General features: G+C 41.8%; 1 protein-coding gene and 1 long non-coding RNA gene across 20 annotated transcripts in view; both read right to left on the reverse strand.

Moving 5' to 3' along the window:
- The window catches only part of ELMO1 (engulfment and cell motility 1), a 732,114-nt gene that overhangs the window by 132,659 nt on the left and 578,184 nt on the right, over positions 1–21,271 (reverse strand). Inside the window, exon 1 of one of the 19 annotated variants that reach the window (XM_019825710.3) lies at positions 3,974–7,113. The exons of the other annotated variants lie outside the window; for them this stretch is intronic. The gene's annotated coding sequence lies outside the window, so the exon portion shown is untranslated. Of the gene's footprint in view, positions 1–3,973; positions 7,114–21,271 lie in introns of those variants that run through there. 19 annotated transcript variants of the gene reach the window in all.
- Positions 9,368–13,324, reverse strand: LOC123384156. Its single transcript, XR_006594868.1, has 2 exons — positions 9,742–13,324; positions 9,368–9,514 (listed from the first exon to the last, which is right to left on the reverse strand). It is a non-coding gene; the product is annotated as an uncharacterized LOC123384156 (long non-coding RNA).

Raw genomic sequence — 21,271 nt, forward strand, 5'->3', positions numbered from 1 at the left:
GCCTTGCTTCGGATTCTGTGTCTCCCTCCCTCTCTGTCCCTCCCCCACTCTCTCTCTCTTTCTCTCAAAATAAACAAACGTAATAATAATAATAAAAAATTTGGGAGGGCGCCTGGGTGGCTCAGTTGGTTAAGTAGCCGACTTCAGCTCAGGTCATGATCTCACAGTCTGTGAGTTTGAGCCCCACATAGGGCTTTGTGCTGGAGAGCCTGGAGCCTGCTTTGGATACTGTGTCTCTCTCTTTCTCTCTACCCCTTCCCCACTCACGTTCTGTCTCTCTCTCTCTCTCTCTCTCTCTCAAAAATAAACATTTTAAAAAAAAACAGATAGAAATGGAGATGCTCTGAAGTGGGAGTGGAGGACTCACTCACCTCCCACCCTGGTTCCACACTGCCCCAGTCCTGTCAATGTCCCCAACTCTGAGCGACTTGGTTTGAAAACTATGTCACATTCAAAGATTTTCAGGCCTAAACTTCTAAGTGTCCAGTTGTTCCATCAATGTATATCCTCTGGACCTACCTAAAATCTCTTTCTGAGCTTGGCCTATTCACAAGGTCTTCAGAAAACATGGTAGCCCTGGTGATTCCCACATCCACTGTGGGTGACGCACCCCCCAAACCAGCTGCACTGTTGTTCTTGACCCTTCATGACCCTCACTGTTGCTATGGCAATTGCAAATCATTCCTGGCAAATGTGAGCAAAGGGCAGCCATAGAACTGATGACCTTTCACCTCTTGCAGATGGCCCAGGAGGAGCTGGTCTCATGTAGAAACTGGCCTAGTTCTCATTAGTCAAATAAACGCTCCTCAGAATAAGGTAGCACATCATACAATAACACAAGGGGATAAACAAATGGGACATTTTGGTGACAAGGTTTTACTCAAACATCTTTTCCTAAATGGTACTATATATAATTCACCCAACCACCATAAAATGCCTTTCTAATTCGACTTTAATTAACACAATGATTGTTGAATTCAATTCCGTGTGGCCTGGTTCCACTACACAGACAGCTGAGGAGACCTCCTTCCCCTGTCCATTCACACTCCTTCCATCCATGGATGCAGCAAACAAGTAAATCAACATGTGTGAAAACACAAACCCCTTGCCAGTTCCTAGCTTTGTAAACATGGTCAAGTTCCTCAATATTTTGGAGAGTCCATTTCTTCATCTAGAAAATAGGTATAAAAGGCATCATTTTGGGGCGGTTGTAAAGATTCAGCGAGTTGTTACGTCTACATAAATTGTATTGAACAGTGTCTGGCACACAGTAAATGCTCAAGGCAGGTTAGCTTTCCCTGCTGTGATTGATTTTATTCCACTTGAGAGGAGAAATGAAGGATTCTACCCTTCCAACTCTCAGTGCTGGATTTCAGGGATGGGATTTAACATGTTTATGTTTACTTTGACGTATGAGGCAAGTCTGACGGTCACTTGAAAATCTGAGGGAATTCATTTTTACTTATCCTTACATTTATGTTTATAATATGTCCTACATCTTACAAATGCCATGAAGAGGCAGTACGGAGAAGCTTTCTTCTTCAGGAGTGAACAGAACAGGTACAAGACTGCAGTTAATTCTGGTATTTGAAAGGGCATGTTCATTTCAAGCCCAGTGATCCTAGTTACACCAACACTGCAAGCTAAGAAGTGAGAAAATCTAGATCTAGAATTATTTCCAAGACTTCTTAATTTAAACCTTAACCATTCTAACTTAGAATGCACAGGACCTCACCAGTTACTGAAGCCACTGCCTAAGTCAGCAGTTGATTGGCACAGGGCTATGGCAGGATTTAGTGGCCCCTTCTCAAAAAGGAGATAATAAACTTGAGGGCATAATAAATTCTTGGCTATTCACCCAGGACAAAGATCCTACATGACCCTGAAATGGGCTGTCATCAGAGTATTATGGGATTATGCATTAATATATTTTCTTAGGGCAAGAGGAGAGTTTCATAGCTTTCAAATTCTTGGACTTCCACGATCCAAAAATAGGTTAATAACTACTCTTAGTTTAAAAAAAAAAACATTTTTACTGCTTCCATAAAAGGCTGTTTCTTCTCTCACTCTTGCCAACAGGTGCCAGTACCTCACTCATGTAAGTGACGCTACTTTGGGAGAAAAGAGACCAAAAGAGGATGGAGGGCCATTCTAATGAAATGACATCACTTAATGCACATCCACTAGCAACCACACTTGCTCAAAATTATACATGCATCCAGGTGTGCCAAGGAACGACATGTAATAGGGAGACTTTACGTGCACACACTTGCCTCCGATCAGGTGGAATTCTCAATTTGGTACACCATCTCGAGCCTCTTGGGATCAAAGGACAGCCTACATTCCAGAGGGGCCTTCAGCTAGCAAACAGGTCTTTGACCTCATTAAGTTACCAGGTTTCTCCTAGCTGTGACTGTTACTCACAGAGAGAAAACTTGGCCATCTCCTCCTGTGGTATCAGGTCACAAGAGCAAGTCTCTTCCAACTACCCTTGCCCTGCTTTTGGGTCTTCTGGAGGCAAAACCTTCCTAGCTCTTTTGTTTCTTTACTCGCTCATCACAGATTGCATTTAGGACACAGCCAATTCCATTCTACAGCCACATGAAGACCTGTAACACTCTCTTCGGTCAAAAGGACACTGTTATAAAGGACAAGCCAATAAGATTTCCCATGTTCAACTATTTCATGTGCATATATTTTTGAGCCAGATGATAATGATTTATCCTCTTTTCCTCTCTGTTGTTTGAACCCAAGTGAACTGTAAATAGAAGACATGCGGTATGCCTGTTTTCCTGGCACATAAGATAGGAAATTACATTTAAAACAAAGTAACAATGATGAAGCCTCAAAACCAGCAGAGACGCTGAGGAGAGGTTCTCAGGCAGAGATGGAAACCCCAAGTTCAGCCCCCGCTCTCTGCACCCACGCCAAAAGCGATGCTTCTCCTCTCCATGTTCAGAAAGATTATAGTTCCTCTGGAATCCTACACTGTGCTTGAGTTCTGTCTTGCTACATATATTTTTTAAGTTTGCAGCTAGAAGGCTCTCTAAAAGCAAAGAGTTTCCCCCTCCCCATACTGCCTCTCCATTGCCTGTTTACAGCACTGCTTTCTTATTTTTCCTGCTTCTACCCAAAGAAATCGAGAATTTCATCACCAGTGTCAGAAAATTAAACCCCAGGGAGCAAAGCAATAGCTCAGAGCATCCCTTCCCTGGCAAAGAGCCAATCCTTGAATATAACTTTGCAAACCCTCTCTGGTTTTCGGGGGTTTAAAGGGATTCAAAACAGAGTCATTTTGAAGCATGGTTTTTGACAGCTAAAATCTCTCTGTCTGCACTTCAACTCATCTTTGAAATTAATTTTCAAAAAGCTAGAGAACATATTCTGATTTAAAGACTGGTTTCATGAAAGAAGTGAGGGGCATGACCTAGCTCAGTTGCACACTTCCAAGCTGAGATCAGCAGTGCGTGCAGAAGAGATGCTTCCTTTTGTGGTTGGGGGTCTTAAGAAGTGTTTGACAGACCATTGTAATAACATCTCTCTTCACAATGCAAACACCAGTAACACGGTCAAGCAGCTCACCGCTCAGTTCCGTGCCTGCACCTTTCTCTCTCTTCCCAGCAATGCACAGGGTTGACTCCGCTTAATTTAGTTTTAAAAACACCTTCTTTTGAACTGGATCTATACCTAGGGAGATAAAGCAAAACTCCACTCCTCACACTAATCCTTATCCTTACTAGACAGACCAATGTTCCAGTATAATACACAGTCAACTACAAATCCAATCATACCCAAGCAATGCATGCAGGCTTTGGAATACAGAAGCTCACACATCACGGGAACCCCAGAACGCCTGTTCTTCCATGTGCTTGTTCCAATTCAGAGTTTTCTCGGCAGACAATAGGACAAAGCTGCATTTTAGCTCAGGCTGCTAATACCAGCAGACAGATGTGTAAGACTGAGGTTTACTCACCAAGCTCCCGTAAGTCCATCTTTCCCAACTACAATACTGCTGCTAAGCCGCCACCAAATGACTTAGAGTCGTCCCCTAGAAGAACAATGTGCTGGAATACCAGATGGTTCCCGAGTAAGCTTGTTCATGAAATAGGTTTCCAGTTGAGCCATGTGAATGGAGACCTGCCGCACACCTTTGAATGCTACACACTTCGAGTCCAGAAGAATAAGCATGTAGCTTTGCTTATGTTTATGGAGCTGGAGCCCAGGGGTGCTCCGATTGGCAGGAATCGCAGAAAGATCAGCCAATCAAAGGGAGCCTCCATTTCAGGGAAACTCCTGCTCATTTATTTAGCATCTTCAGAGATCATCGGCTTTTCTAGGAAGAGCTTTTCTCTTATAGTATCACAAGAGAAAAAATAATAGCTTCATTTCAATTTTAGTGCCCTATGCTCTTTCATCAATATGTATTACATAGCTCCTCTTCTCGGTATTCCTCAATACCTCCACTTTTCCCATAAACAACTTTAAAAAAAAAGGAAGAAAAAGAGGAAGAAGAAGAAAAAGAAAGAGCTGGTGATAGGCTAGAGATAGTTCATATTCATCAGCCTCCACCTTGTTGCAAGAAAGGAGGGGGGAGCGCCTGGGCTCAATAATTACTGATTCTGTTGCCATGGAAACAGACTGGCTGCAGCGAGTTGGATTCGTGTAGAACATCTGCTGCCAGACCCATAATCAACTGCAATCTCATCTCTCCCCCTCTCCCTACTTTTATTTGATTGTTAGTTTGCTTTCTCTCTTCTTGTCTTCACATTCAGTTTTTGTCCAGAAATGTCATGTAACTGCCTTACTTTGTACACATAGCACACACATGCCAGAGGTGCTCACATGCCCAGAAATGTGTGTACACAGGAGTGCATCCCAGCAGGATTCTTACGGAAGGATCTATACTCTGATTCCTATTCGGGATGTAAACGAGCATAAATACTGTGTCTCCACCCCTAACTAAAATTTACTAGAAGTTAACCTAAAGAGTTAGTGGGGCTCTTTAAAAATATTTGTCATCTAATGGCCCTGAAAGGCTCCAAATAAAAGTTTGCAATGGCATTTCTCAGGGGGCACTGTGAATTAAACTCAGAAGCAATTAACCTGAGAAGCTTATAGAAGATTTTTAAGCACAAAATCTTAAGGCTTAGCTTCTTCTCTTGCCCTAGCAACTCACAAGGCACCCTGAACAGTGGGGGTCTCCTTGGGGATTTCCTCAGTCCATTTACATCCCCCCTGACTCCTCTCCTGTTTTCTCCAAATTCTGCTAGTTACATGACCAGAGTTAATGTCGGACTCTGGATGTGCTATCTTTCTCATTAACAGCAGGGGCCACCACTGAGCAATAAATGGCTGCATGGCCAGGTCAGACCCAAGAGGGGACTGAGAGGGTGATAATTTCATCTGTGTGTCTGTGGAAGCCTTCAACTCTGTACAAAGACTGACTGAAGATGTCAAGTGTCAAAGAAGGCTATGATTCTGGCATAAGTTAGAGAATCCTTCAAGAATCCGAATCCCGGTTTTCCATTTTGTCTTTTTGCCCTTGTGATCTTGGGAAGGAATTCTCATCCATGTACTGACTCTCTGGCACCCAAATCCAACTCTGGCCATCTTTCTCAGCATTGTCCAGACGATCTCCACCCTCCAGGGCAGTGGATATCTTGGGGTTTTTTGACTACCTTTCTGGAACGTCCCTAACCTGTTCTGCCTACTCTCCTCTACCATGAGGACACCTACCCCTTGCACTGTCACCCTCCTGAGACTGTTCAAATCACCACTTTTAAATACAGAAACATGTCATTCCAACCTGGTCTTCCCTCAAGCAAATGTAATCAATTATTCCACCGTACACAGTGAGTGTTTATGTGCCAAGCACTGTGCTAGTGACAAAACTAACTGGCATGGTTTTTGCCCTATGGCAAAATAACTTTACTAGAGGAGGCAAAAAAAAATATGAAAGTATACTTTTATATGGGATATGAAGGAGAGCACAAAGGAAAAGATTTAACCTAGTGAGGTTAGGAAAAGTATCTCAGAGGAAGAGATACTTGAGCTAAGATCTAAAGGAAGAGTAAAAGTTGAATTAAAAGTGAGGGGAATAGTGTCTCAGACATAAGGAATGGCACATGTGAAGGGCCTGTCTAGATGCACACTGCCTAGGAGGGAGTGTGTCCTCTTTGAAAACCTGAAAGAAGCCAAATGCAGCTGACTGCAGTGAGAATGACTGAAAGGATGGAGTGAGATGAGCCTGGACGGCAAGCAAAGGCCAGACCTGTAGGGTCCTAGACAATCACATTAAGGAGATTGTTTCTTATCCTATTAGCAATGACAAACCATTGTACGACTCCATTAAAATGATTCCTTGCCCCCCAAAATACCTATACAACTCAATTTATAAAATAATCTATTTCAAGGCATCCATAATTTGTTGGCCTGATCTACCTGACATTCATTGAGCAATTAAGAGTCCAGATAGCATACTAAGCACTTTATATGAATTAACTGATTTAATCCTCACAAAAACTCTGTGAGGTATTATTATTATCCCTATTATACAGAAGGTGGAAACTGAGGCATAGGAGGTTAAATAACTTGACCTAGTTTACCAAGATAAAATGTGGCAGAGCTGGGATTCTGAACCAAGGGATTCTAGCTCCAGCTGTAGTGTGATCTACAGGGACTACCTGTGTCAGAACCATTTGGGATTCTCCTCAAAATAAAGATTACTGGGATCTGTCCGCAACCCTCCTAAACCAGAATCTCAGGGAATGGAGTCTAGGAACATTTCTCCAAGTTCTCCAGGGGATTCTCATTCACGCCACAGCTTGAGAATCACTCCTAAGAGACGTTTGCATAAAGGAAATTAATTAATCTTCAATGTATAAAATGGAGAAAGTTTTTTTTTTAATTTTTTGAGAATGGGGGCAGGGTGTTCCACTACTGTAAGCCATCCCAAAGGATGCAGCTCTATTAAGCCAAGTTTACCTCCCTTTGATTGACTGCAAACTCTCGAGTTGAGTGTGGGTACCATAGCACAGTGGGTACTGAGCATACATAGCTCAATAGCTTCTAGGAGTACGTATATGAAGAAAGAACATGGGAGTTATCATTTTTTAAATTTTTATTATTTATTTTTGAGAGAAAACAGAACATGAGCTGGGGAGGGGCAGAGAGAGGGAGACATAGAATCTGAAGCAGGCTCCAGGCTCTGAGCTGTCAGAGTCTGACAGAGAGTCTGATGCGGGGCTCAAACCCACGAACCATGATATTCATGAGCCAAAGTCAGACACTTCACTGACAGAGCCACTCAGACGCCCCAGAACATGGAAGTTCTTAAAGACCAGATTCACCAGTGAGGTAGAGATGCTAGCAACAAGACAGGTAGGTCATGTAGTATTGTGGACACTAAGGAAGGTTGTAGGTTTTCTTTGGGTAATTTTTTTCCCCAGAAAATTCACTTTGAAGACAAACTGCAAGGTGGACAGGATATTTCTTTGAGTCTGTTCCAACCCTCCTCTTCTATTCAAAAGCAAGTACGCAGGATCTCTGGTTCACCAAGCTAGTCACGGTTTTAGTTCTGAAAGATAAGCAGCCTCATCTACATTTCCATAAGGGGTCACTTTATACCAAACAGCCACATGGTCTTTGGAGAAACTTGCAAAGAATTTTTCCCTAGAACCTTGTCCAGTAGTTGTGTTGCTGAGATCACAGACTATCAGTTAATTTGGCCACTGCTGTGTATTCTTTCCTTTCTAGACTGGGCAATGAAAGAGTCTACACAAGCCTCAGAGCTGCCGATGAACCTCAAGAAAGAGAAACCTACATTTAGTTAATTGGTTTATACCTGAACAAGCACCCAAGAATTGGTACGAAGTATAATGGACCTGCACTACAGAGGCTCAAAATGTACTGTTGGTGGCATGTCATCAAGCTTCTAAACACCTTCGTATCTATCATGTGCTGTGCACAGATAGTAGAAGGGAATCAAAGCATCAAAACCTGGGAAATAGGGGAGGGGGAAATCATCCCTGGGCATCTGGATAAAAATCAGAAGAAATCTCTCCATTTCAACCCCCACATTATAGCCTGTATTCTCTGTTCCGTGCTTGCTAGGTATTTGCTAGTACCATTTACAATTATTATTAGCAAATTTAGTGTATAGTTCACATACTTTGTAGTGCTTTTTAAATAAATTCACAGGGGCGCCTGGGTGGCGCAGTCGGTTAAGCGTCCGACTTCAGCCAGGTCACGATCTCGTGGTCCGTGAGTTCAAGCCCCGCGTCAGGCTCTGGGCTGATGGCTCAGAGCTTGGAGCCTGTTTCCGATTCTGTGTCTCCCTCTCTCTCTGCCCCTCCCCCGTTCATGCTCTGTCTCTCTCTGTCCCAAAAATAAATAAACGTTGAAAAAAATTAAAAAAAAATAAATAAATTCACAAATCAAAAAAGAATTGCTGGGTGATTTGTATTTGGGGGTCAGAAAATATAGTGGCTGCTGTAGAATGATTTCTAAACTAGCTGGCTAAATTTCTCTTAGTTTACCTACCAGTCTTAACTAAAATGAACGCCATTTACAAGGAGTATTTAAAAAGGAGCTGAAGGGATTCCATGTACTGGGCTATGGGAGGTGGCGCTAATAGCAAATCCTTCCATTTTCCAACTCCTGGTCCCAAACATTATTTCCACAATCCGCACCTTCATTTCATCAGGATGCATGTTCATCACTGGCAATAGATGTGATGGTGATGACTTCCTTAGTTCATGACATGGCTACACTGAATCCCATTTTTTCTTTGGTCAACTGATTCTTAAGGAGGTCATGAGGATCACATTGAGCCTCAAAAAACTTCTGAAGAAGTAGGGTGTATATTGTTGAAGGCTTACCTCTAAGTACCTCTTAGCCTTCCTTTTTTTATTTAAAAAATTTTTAACATTCATTTCTTATTGAGGGATGGAGAAAGACAGAGTGTGAGCAGGAGAGGGGCAGAGAGAGGGAGACACGGGATCCAAAGCAGGCTCCTGGCTCTGAGCTGTCAGCACAAAGCCCGACATGGGGCTCAAACTCGCAAACCACGAGATCATGACCCGAGCCAAAGTCGGATACTCAACTGACTGAGCCACGCAGGCACCCTTACTTCTTAGCCTTCTTAAGGCATATCCCCTCTCCTGACCATATATGCAAATATGCACATACATGAGCATACACACACACACACACACACACACACACACACACACACACACTCTGACTTTACTTCCACCCCGAACAGAAACAGGCCCAGTGCAGACCAATCCAGATCATATCTTCCAAGGATGTGAGGTCAGAAGTAGTGACTCTGCCCTAATAGGTCAGAAGTATAATTACTACCAGCTCAGTTCAACTGTTTTATTTTATTCAAGAGACGTATTTCTTTAGTTAGTTGGGTTAACTAGTAGATCGTTATCTCTGATTTTTTTTTACATGATGCATTTTAAAATGAAAACATATGCAAAACTTCAACTAAACATGGCCAGAATACCTTTAAAATTTTTTTTTAAGGTTTATTTATTTTTGAGACAGAGAGAGACAGAGCATGAACGGGGGAGGGTCAGAGAGAGAGGGAACACAGAATGTGAAACAGGCTCCAGGCTCTGAGCAGTCAGCACAGAGCCCGACGCGGGGCTCGAACTCACGGACCGCGAGATCGTGACCTGAGCCGAAGTCGGACGCTTAACCAACTGAGCCACCCAGGCGCCCCAAGAATACCTTTTATGTATCCTTTTATCCCCATGGGGAGATAATCATAACAATATTCCATAGAAAAATCCTCATACAAAAAGGTAGATGCTTCTCTTTCCCTCACCCTTATTGGGAGATGACCATAAGCAGAACTTACCAAGTCTGCTTAATGGCACTCTATCTTTAGGTCCCTGGATGCTAAAGATTGTATGATACAGTGATACAGTGCTGACATCTGGGGGAGGATGAGAGAAATAATAGCAAATGTATATGCAGTACTTATGATGGGCCAATACCATTAAAAATGCCCATTTTCCAAAAAGGGAAACTGGGACCTACAACTTTTAAGTAGTGCATCTACAGTCACCATCCAGTAAGGGTGCAACTCAGGATTCAAAGTCAGGTGTCTGTGAAGTACCACAAGCAGTTTACTACACCACAGGCTCAGAGCTCCTACAAGCGAGTTGCTGAAGCAGCTGGGATGATTCCAATAGCATCCTAAGGGAGAGTTCCATTTCGTAACTCATATTCATGAGACATTAATAGGAGTAGGTTTATTTCCCTGGACTTGGCCATTTTTGTATTCTCCTTCAAAATGCCTACAATATAAACAAGACCTACAAACACCAAGATAAAACCAGATCTACAAAATGCAAACATGTTTGTGAATAGATCTTCTATTCTTTCCTCTTCCAGACGTTGACCTCGGATGCGTGACCATGACTGGCATTCACAGGGTTGGAGAGTTGAAGTTTGGAAGTCCTTGAGGTGTGATTAAAGCTGGGCAAATGGGGTGGGCTGACCTGAGAACAACACGGAGGCCAGAAGAACAAGGCCCAATATCATGCATCTCTTATAATTCTGGAGTGCCTTCAAAGGAATAGTTGGTGAAATTCTGAAAGCTTATCATCTTGCCAGCTTGAATTTTCCAAATATACCAGGGAAAGGCATTCCAGAAATGCAGGCTGATGAAAAATCATGCCAAAAGGAAAAATGAAAATGCCAAAATCCTTAACTCAGCTTTGCCAAGCATGTCCACTGGCAATATGGTGGCAAAAAGCTACTGAGCCAAAGGCAGGGTATTCTTTAGGTGACACAAAATGAGAAACAGCTTCTTCACCATCAGGAAAAGGGAAGCTTCGGGGCTGTTATCACATTCTTCTTGGTTTCCAGATCTAACGCATGAGTAAACCTCTTTCAATTCTGAAACACATATCAATTTCACACACAAGTAATCTACCTTTCGAGAAAAAAAAAATAGTTTCTGATATTCTCAATAAGAGAACCAATTTCACAGCAGTTGGTAGAGATTAAATCTATGTTTTATAAAATAGTTAACATTCGATGCCGTTCCTTTCTCTGCTCTTTCTGCTCACAGATTCACGGATAATCTGTGGTCCTGGTCTCTTGTTACAACAGGGATTATATTGCAACAGAACAGGGCAAGCCAGAGAAGAGGGGGAAGAATGGAGGGTTTGCTGTGCAAGAGAGAACCAAGATCAAGATGAGTAGATGCAGTACATCCAGGAAAGGATGTAGGAAATGGGGGTTCCAGAGATATAGGGAGTCAGTTCCTGAGGGTCACGCTCTGAGGTATGAAAGGGGAGAGAGGCAGAGCAGAATGAGTTTGAGGGCTTGAAAGGGGGCCCAACAGGTCTGAATGGGCCCAGATAAGGAGCCACAAGGTGAGGACACCCACAGGACCAGAGGCGATCACCATATGGGATTCCATGGCAAGTCCTGTTTAAACCAGTTATTTTTACATTATCCATTGGTAAAGAAGTTGACTCTGGGGGCACCTGGGTGGCTCAGTTGGTTAAGCATCCGACTTAAGCGCAGGTCATGATCTCACTGTTCGTGGGTTTGAGCCCCGTCTTGGGCTCTGTGCTGACAGCTCAGAGCGTGGAGACTGCTTCAGATTCTGTGTCTCCCTCTCTCTCTCTGCCCCTCCCCTACTCATGCTCTGTTTCTCTCTCTCTAAAAAATAAACATAAAAAAAAATTAAAATCATTAAAAAAAAGGAAGTTGACTCTGGCAGAGCCAGTCAGTCACATCACAACTATGTGCCCAGAGTTTCAATGAGTATCAGCAACAACCCAGCACCTCCCTAAGAAAACCCACTCGGACTGTGCCTGCTCCTGGCAAGCCATCATTGTCACCACAAGGACAGGTCTGTTCTTCAACTCATTTCTTCAAATCCTTCAGCTTGTAAGAGCCAGACCACTTCAAACTGCTCTCTATTGTACTTCCAATTAAATGAAGCTTTGAAATGTGAACCATAACCTCTAGACAAATGATATTGACAGGCTATTCCCAACTCTCACAAACAATGAGCCCTGAAACCTAATTTGTGCAGCAATTAAAGTCACACAAAAATATAATTTTATTTTATTGCTCAGTGCTTGCCTGTATTTTTAAGCTAGCAAAGTGTAGGAAGGAGTTAACTTGATAATATAAATAAAAATTGCCCCCAAAAGGCAGTAACCAATCCATTTACATGCAAAAATGCTCCTCTTCCAAGTCATCCCAAGGCAAATATGAAACATGATTTCCGAAATGCATCGCCTACAATTCTCTTGACACAGTGACAGGCATGAGAATTGTGGAGCAAAATACTTCCAATGATCACACAGCTTCCACCATGAAAAAGTGCTGCTGCTTATATTTGGGGGGGGGGTCTATTGTGTGTTAGATGCCATGCTGCTGCTTATATTTGGGGGGATCTATTGTGTGTTAGACATTGCAGTGGTTCTTTGCATATACCGAAAAAAATATATTTTACCCAAAAAGTTCAGTTTGGAAGTACGGAATTGGCTTCCAGTCATTCAATTAATGTTTAGGAAGTGCCAATAATGTGCTTTTCACATGTTGCCTCATGTTCTTTTCAAGTCTCGGGAATCCAAGAATGCAGCCTTAATATCTTGAAAGTAATAAAGCACCACTTACTAAGTTTTCTCTTCATGTACTTCTTAAATTTCATGGTTTTGTTTGTTTGTTTCCTAGTGAACTCTGTTCTGCTCACCTGGTAAGTTTCTATTCATACATTAAAGTCTTCCAAAGTAAGGAATTCCCTCCTCTGAATTACTTCCATACAGTTGCATTGGACTTTTGCTATTGCACGTGTCATGTTATTTCATAATTATCTCTTTGGAGAGCTATCCCCAATACTGCAAATTCCTAAGAGTCAGATATTAACACAACACCAGGAATACTATCTCTAGGGATCTCTGATGCCTTAGCCAAAAATACAAAAGCTTATTGCAAACCTTTATACTTATGGAAGTTACAAAAGCCTTCTGAGCACTTGTCGGTCATTCTACCCAACATCATGGATAAAGTTAGGAGACAAGGATAGCTTTGAAAACAACTCAGTGAATCATCTCTTATGTCTCCCATTCCTCCCTCCTCCCAGCCCTGCAATCCCTAGCCTGAGAGGGAAAAGCATGCGCTGGGAAGCACATCTGAAAACTCCCTTTTGGAAACCCATTTTATGTATGTATGTATGTATGTATGTATGTATGTATGTATGTATGTATGTACTTATTTATATTCTTTTTTTTCACAGTTTTATCTTTTTATTATTTTTTTTAAATATGAAATTTATTGTCAAATTGGTTTGCATACAACACTCAGTGCTCATCCCAACAGGTGCCCTCCTCAATGCCCATCACCCACCCTCCTCTTTCCCCCACCCCCTATCAACCCATTTTATAGGCAGTCCAGGTGCAGGGCCCAGCCCTGTCTGTTATCTGGTTCATTTTTTCAAGGATGTCACATCTGTTCACTACTCCCTTCCAGTTAATGAGTCTTCCTTGAATAGAGCCTCAGAGGGCTTTTGATCTTTGTACCAATCAACTTCAGGATAAAGTACAGGACACTGACTGAGCTAGTACAGCTGGCTTAAACCCATGCTTTATTTCAAGGAAGAATAAACAAAATTTAGCCTGACTTTATAACATGGGGTGTTGAGATCAAAGAATTCCCTCTAGACCAGAACTACTAATCATACCAGATTTGGAACTTGGTGACCATTCTTCATCCCAGTATTTTAAAATTTTTTTTAAAACTATGACTGTAAGAACATGCATGCTCAGTAGAGAAAATGTATAATGTTAAAAACATAATAAAAGAGGGGGGCACCTGGGTGGCTTAGTCAATTAAGCAGTCTAGAGTCTGATGTTTAACTTTGGCTCAGGTCATGATCTTGTGGTTTGTGAGTTTGAGCCCCCCATCAGGCTATGTGCTGACAATGCAAAGCCTTCTTGGGATTCTCTCTCCCTCTCTCTCTATCCCTCCCCTGCTTGTGTGCTCTCTCTCTCTCTCTCAAAATAAAGTTAAAAATCACATAATAAAAAAGAAAAAAATTATAATTAATCACATCACGCAGAAGAAACCATTGTTAAAAAGAAGGTCTAAAACTTCTTAGTTTTGGGACCACCTGGGTGGCTCAGCCGGTTAAGCGTCGGACTTTTGATTTCAGCTCAGGTTGTGATCTCAGGGTCGTGGGATTAAGCCCTATGTTGGGCTCCGTGCTGAGAATGGGGCTTGCTAAAGATTCTCTCTCTCACTATCCCCCTCTTCCCCCTCCCCAACTTGTGCATGCTCTCTCTCTTTCTAAAATAAAAATAAACAAATATTTTTTTAAAAAGCATATTAGTTTTTATTTGTATTTAGTAAGATAAAATTTTATGTTTTGCTCCCCCACATTTAATATAATATAAAAAATATTTTCTTATATTTAGATATCATTCACATATGTCTTTTTCTTTTTTTTTTCTTTTTTTTTTTTCTTTTTTTTTTAAATTTTTATTTTTTTATTTTTTTTATTTTTGGGACAGAGAGAGACAGAGCATGAACGGGGGAGGGGCAGAGAGAGAGGGAGACACAGAATCAGAAACAGGCTCCAGGCTCTGAGCCATCAGCCCAGAGCCTGACGCGGGGCTCGAACTCACAGACCGCGAGATCGTGACCTGGCTGAAGTCGGACGCTTAACCGACTGCGCCACCCAGGCGCCCCTCACATATGTCTTTTTCAATGACTGAAAAATTTAACATATTAATAAATGTGCCCATAAATGAATTTATCATATCCTCTTTGCTGAGTTGTGGGTTATTTTCCATTTTCTTGCTGTTATAAATAATAATGAAATGAACATCTACATACATAACTTTCTTTTTCTCCCCAGAACATCTAGGATTCTAAACAGCCACATTGTATTGCGTGACTTTGTAAATGAAGTCATCAATTGTTGGTGAATTTCCCAAATGCACTTTGTCCTAATAGCTTTCTTAAAATTCTATTGAAATGTCAAGGTTTCTACCAGCAAAGTGGTAGCAAGGGGCCCTTTAATGTCACTGTGGATGGCAAGTCTTCTGTTCCTTTTTATCGAAGGTGCTCCAGGATCTTCTGCCCCATATAAACAAGGGAGGGGCAGAGAGGGGTAATTAACTTCACAAACAACCAGAAGCTGGTTGTCCCAGGCCCAGCCACAGCTTGGTCTGAGATGTGAAAGTTTCTTCAAGCATCTCAGCCCCTGGTTTATGTGCAGGAGTACATGCCAGCATGAAACATCAGTTAGCTTTTGTCAGGAAGTAAATGCCACCACAACAAAATCTAAAAGTGTTTTTAAGACACACACACACACACACACACACACACACACACACACACATACACAATTCCCAATTCCCTTTTTTTTTTCTCTCTGTCTTCTGGAAATGCCTTATTCTTTTTTCCTGGTCCTAAAAGAAATCATCACACTGAAGAATCACTTCTCCTGCCATACCTTAGCCACACAATGCCCTTCACTTATGGCCTGAATTTGTTGTATAATTTGCAAAGTTTGTTCTAGAATGTGATTTTTCCTTTTAAAACACTATCAGCTTTGTAAAAAGAAAGACATTATTATCTTCTTTCTTTTCTCCATTAATGGCTGGGTAAAGATTCAATCCAGGTCACATGTGTTGAGCACGTATATAATTTTTTTGGTAGGCACCCTGGGGTAGAGGGGTGAGGAAGAATTTGTCCTTGTTCTGAGGAATAAGAGTGATAGAGTGTAGATAACTAAGTCTATGACCATGGTTTTCAATGGGTTTGTCTAAGATTCTGCAGTATTGTCTCAAAACAGCCATGAGGTGGGCCAGGGACCCATTTTAGCAGGCTAATTTGCTAAAATAAGTTTTCAAACTCAATGTATGGCTGAGTACGTTAAAGTGCTACAAGAGAGGTAAAAAGAAAGTGTGCCTGAGAGGAAACAGTTAATTCTGCTTCCATGGAGGGGTTCCACAGGGCCCATGAGCTGGACGTTGAAGGATGGGCAGAATTTCAACCAAAGGGAGAAGGGTCTTCCTTGCGAGGGAACATGGGTGAGGACAGAGACTTGGAAGTACAAGGTATGCTCAGGGAGACATCAATATGATTAATTAGAGGTTAGTAGGGTGTGTTGAAGAGTTCAATAGGCATTTCGTTTGTAAAAGTGGTTTGCAATAGAATGAAAAGGTTCAGTTACCATGCTTGAGAAGAGGGAGGCAAAGGTTTTTGAGTGTGGATGCATTATGAGAAGAATTGTATTCTAGAAAGGTGTTTCTGGTAGGGGGAAGAGAACTTACACATGGGCTGAGTCCGGATTCAGGGAAAACAATAAAAGGACAGACAGAGTCCATGTAAGAAATGATGGTGTCAGGAAACAGGGCATAACAGTAAAAGCCAGATGGCTCCTTCTTACACATGGTTGGATCCACAGGATGTGGGGACCTGGCAGGAGAGGATAGGAAGCCAGGGATCACTCAGAGTTCCACGTCTAAGAGATGAGGTGAGACGCCATGCATCTCCTGGAGTTGAAGGATGGTTGAAGATGAGACACTGTGGGTGGAGGGGAGGAGGTGGGAGAGAAATGAGAAGGGCTTGAGAAATGGGCAAATTGAAGGGTCAGTGAGAAGTGGCAGTGGTGCCTCAGGAGTCAGGGAATAGACCAGATTCTAGGAAGCACAGGCAGGGCACACAGTGCTTTAGGGAGACGGAGCAGGATGAGCACTGGGAAGAGACCTGACACTCGGGAGGTAACTGCTGACCTAAATAAAGCAGTTTTAGTGGGTGGGCGTGGGTGAGCATCAGACCACAGTGAGTGGAGGAGGCAGGCAAGTGGAGACGGCATTCTCTCTTGGAAAATTTGGCAGTACAGGGAAGGAAAGAGATTGGGTAAGAACTTGAAAGAGGAACGGGGGTGAAAAAAAATTTTTATGGATAGGAGAGATTTGGGTAGCTTTTTAGGTTGAAGAGACAAAATTGAGGGGGAGGAAAGGAGGATGCCAATAAGCATAAAAATGTAAGGGATAAAAGATTTATTTTTACAAATTTTTTGATGTCTATCTTTCTCATCAGAGCAGAGAGTCATAACAATGTGACTTCTTTCCAGTCTTAAATTAGAACAACTCAACAATTCCTCTCAATCTCCACTTATCTCTTAGAAATCATGTCTTTTGTGGCTGAAGAGGTTTTTGAATATTCAAAATACGTATTAGTGCATTTTAGAGGCAGGTTTCTTTTCTTGAGCTTAGTTATATATTTTAGTTACCTTTTAATTTTTTTTCTAAAAATATCACTGTAACTGGAACTGTGATTATTATCTTATTTCTTCCTTTAATATAGATAGCATATCATGTATCTATTTTGTGTGTGTGTGTGTGTGTGTGTGTGTGTGTGTGTGTTGTGTTTATTTGCAAAGCCACAGGAAGATGTTGTTTAAGAAGGAGAGAATCAAGGGCTGCAAAGAAGGCAAACAAGACAGATTTTAAAATGTCCACCAGAGGCCATTCTTGACTTCGTCAAAACCAATGGCTTTTGTGGCTAAAGAGGTTTTCAAGTATTGACAGTATAAATTAGTGCCTTTTAGAGTCTTATCGCTCTTCTTCTGCTTTAGTTATATTTTTAGGAGGGCAGAAGACAGGTTGCAGTGGATTAATAAATTACTGAGACGTGAAAACAAGAGATGGGAAACTGAGGCAAGTATGTGAGGAAATACGGCTTGGAGTGAGGGCTGGATGGAAGATCAAGAAGGTGTTATTTGTTTTTTCAAATGTAGGAGATGTGAGTACATTTATATGCTGGTAAGAAGACAGCATCAAGAGGACAAGATTGATGATATAAGGACCAGACTGTATTAATTGATCAAGTAGTAGCCCAGAGAAGATGAGAAGAGAGAAAATTCAAAGGAGGAATTCAAAGACCTCCACCTCAGTGGCTTCCAGGAACATCTTTGTCCAGGAAAAAAAAAAGGGGGGTGTGGTGAGGGCAGATGAGGGACAAGAGCCCAGGGCTGTGTGGTCAGCTCGAGGCAGAGCTGGAACAGAATCCACGCCTCCCCACAGCTCGTCTGGAGCATTATGCCATCCTTCTTGTACTTTTCTTCGTGGAAATGGCCCAAGTGCTTTATATATACTAAGATGAGCCATAAAGAATATTTAATTTTCCAATTCAGAAATGGATCAAGTATTGTCCATTTCATATTATCATCCTAATACTGGCTCATTTAACCCTCACAACAGCATATATTAAATTCCATATTTCACAGATGAAAAGGCTGAAAAAAGGGGGTAAGGATATTAATGTGCCCAAGGTCACCCAGCAAGGAAATAATGGAGCTCGGGTCTGAAGCCCAGTCCTTGAGTCCAGGGTCAATGCTCCTGACTTACTGAATCTATTGACTGAATGTACTGAACTTATTGATTGAACTTATTCTTCTTTGTGAATTTCCAAGTCCTTCTCTTGATTCCTCAGGCACAGGAGGCAGTTGGGGAGGGAGGGGGTAGGGAGGGATGTGGAGTGAGGGGTGAAGGTGGGGATCCGAGGCTCAGTCTGTGTCTGTGGCAGCTTCGGTTCCCCATTATCATCCAACTCTGTCCTAAAGCGTTTTGTAACTTGAAAATTCAATGAATACAAAATGCTGGTAAACTGCATCCAAAAACCACTGATATCTTCTACTCACAGTCTTATTTTTCTGGTATGTGCACAAGTGAATTCTTATCTATCTGAAAAAATTCAAAACCAACTCTACATCCCTGACTGACCAGTGTGTGCTTAGTTAAGGCTTGGAAGCAAAAAGCCAGGATCGCCCATTCCCCTGACCACAATAAAAGAAGTCAACAAGCCAAGCAGCTTTTTCCAACACACTTGAGAGCAAGAGCATCTCCATTTTATATGCACTTTTTATCATGATCGACACATTGTAATAGGAACAGTATCTCTGAGGCATGGGTCTTACCCTTTTCTGCTTCTGCTTGAAGGACTCCTAGTGGCCTGGGAGCTTTCGGACAGAATCTCATGGCTCTGTGATTCACAAAATGGAAATCTGGCATTATATGCCAGTGACATTCACTTCTGTGGCAGCTCAAGCAGCAAAAAGCCATATGCCACACACCTCAGATCCAGCCAAGCCACGCAAACGGAAATGTGAAAGAGAAATAAGGAAATTGGGACCAGAAACGCTCTCGGGAGCTGACTGCCTCCAGCACCTAAAACACATAATCACTGTGGCAAGAACCAAATCTTCCTACTCTTACGACACTCTTGGGAAATGTAATTTTTTTTTTTACTAATTTAAGAGAACTTTGGGAGATAAAGGTAAAATACAAAAGACAATTTTTTGTGAATGACACGAGGAGCTCACATTTACTATTTAACATGACTGCTACACAGGTACATGTCTGCCGGGTATGCAGTCACCTAAATGGGTGGACCTGCCAGCAGGCACGTTTGTCTTCTGCACTGAAGGTCTCTCAGCAGCCATCCTGTGAAAGGATGAGCACCATTATTGACGTTATTTTCCCTACTGGCCTGGAAATAAGACTAGTGGGAAACAGAGTACTCCCCAAATGGCCACCGTATGTGGTTTAAGATCAAGGAAAAAAATTAAACAGAGGGATTTCTTTTTTTAACTAGGGGCTCTAACCACTCTCCTTGGAAAAAAGAAATTCAGTTTATTTTGTGACTGTTCAATGTCTTTGAGGCTCTCATTCACCTTATATAAAGCTACATAGGTGGAAAAATAATTACTACCACTTTTGTTAAGAAAGGAATGGCAGGTTGCTTGGGTGGCTCAGTTGCTTAAGCATCTGACTCTTGATTTTGGCTCAGGTCATGATCCCCTGGTTCGTGGGTTCGAGCTCTGTGTCAGATTCTGCACTGACAGTGCGGAGCCTGCTTGGGATTCTTTATCTCCTGTCTCCCTCTCTTTCTGCCCCTCCCCTGTTTGCTCAAAAATAAATAAATAAAACATTTAAAAAAATAATGAAATGGCAAAATAATTTTATAATTCCCTCCAAGTATTGGCATCTGAAGAAGAGGGTCTGACTGAAGGATCTAGAAATGTTTCTCAGTAAGGTCTACTGGCATTTGGGGTAAGAAAATTCTTTACTTGGTAGAACTGCAGAATACTTAGTACCTATGATCTCCAGGAATTGAACAAGAGTGACCATTCCATATTAAAACAGTGTAAATTAATTCATCTTATTGGCTAGGTGGACTCATTTAAATAATGTGTGAATTAAACATTTCTGGCCACTTATTCATTCAACATTCAACCCAAAGTAATTGGGCAGATACTATTTCAAAAATACCTGGAGAATATTAGGATTTAAAGTTATAGTCCTTGCTCTCAATGCTATATTGACTTAATTTAGAAAGGTAAGTTTGTAACTAAATAACTACTACTATATAGCTAGAAGATATTTTCCAAAAGAAGTTCACGCTTCCATGTCATGGGGGCAGAGTGACAGAATTTCATTCTGAATGAAAAGGAGATGGTAATCATCCAAGGTGGTATCCCTGAGGTGGCAATGTGTAAATTCCTAAAACAGAATTTCAATAAGCAGATGAGGGAAGGGTGGCAGAAGGAATGAGGGTGAGTACATATCTGCAACATGAAAGTACCATGGCATACACAAGGAACTGTGGGCAGTTCAGAATATTACAGAGATTAGAGCAGGTACAACGTGAAGATATGAGGACGAAGCAAGAAAAGTACATTAGGTTAATTAAAGAGATATCTAAACATCTTGCTAAGGCCATGAAAATTTATGAGGCAGGTAATGGACAGCCATGATGGATTAAAAGCAAGAATGATATAGTCAGATCCATGTTGGAGGACATTTGGAAAGTAGGAAGGTTTCAAAGCTGGAAGATAAGTTACTGCAATAGCTGGTGTCTCAGTCAGCTACTGCCACAGTCTGTGTAACAAATAATACCAATAGCTAAGAATTTCTTCTCATACTCACAGGTCTATAGATCAGCCAAGGTTATAGTTTTAAGCTGTAATTCTATGGGATGATAGGGGAAACTGTACTCATATGCCTCATTCTGAGACCTACACTGAAGGAGGAGTGGCTGCCCAGGGAGTATACTTCATATCATGATGAAGGCAGAAGTGCAAGAGTCCACGCCAACCACACATGCAATATTCAGGCCTCTGCTTGCTTCATATTTGTGATCATTTCACTGGCCAATGTGAAAAGTTAAAGGGTAGGGGAAATGCGATTCACTCCCCATCAGACTGTGGCAAGGA

This window comes from Felis catus, chromosome A2 (genome assembly GCF_018350175.1).
Source record: "Felis catus isolate Fca126 chromosome A2, F.catus_Fca126_mat1.0, whole genome shotgun sequence".
In the NCBI taxonomy this organism is placed as follows: domain Eukaryota; kingdom Metazoa; phylum Chordata; class Mammalia; order Carnivora; family Felidae; genus Felis; species Felis catus.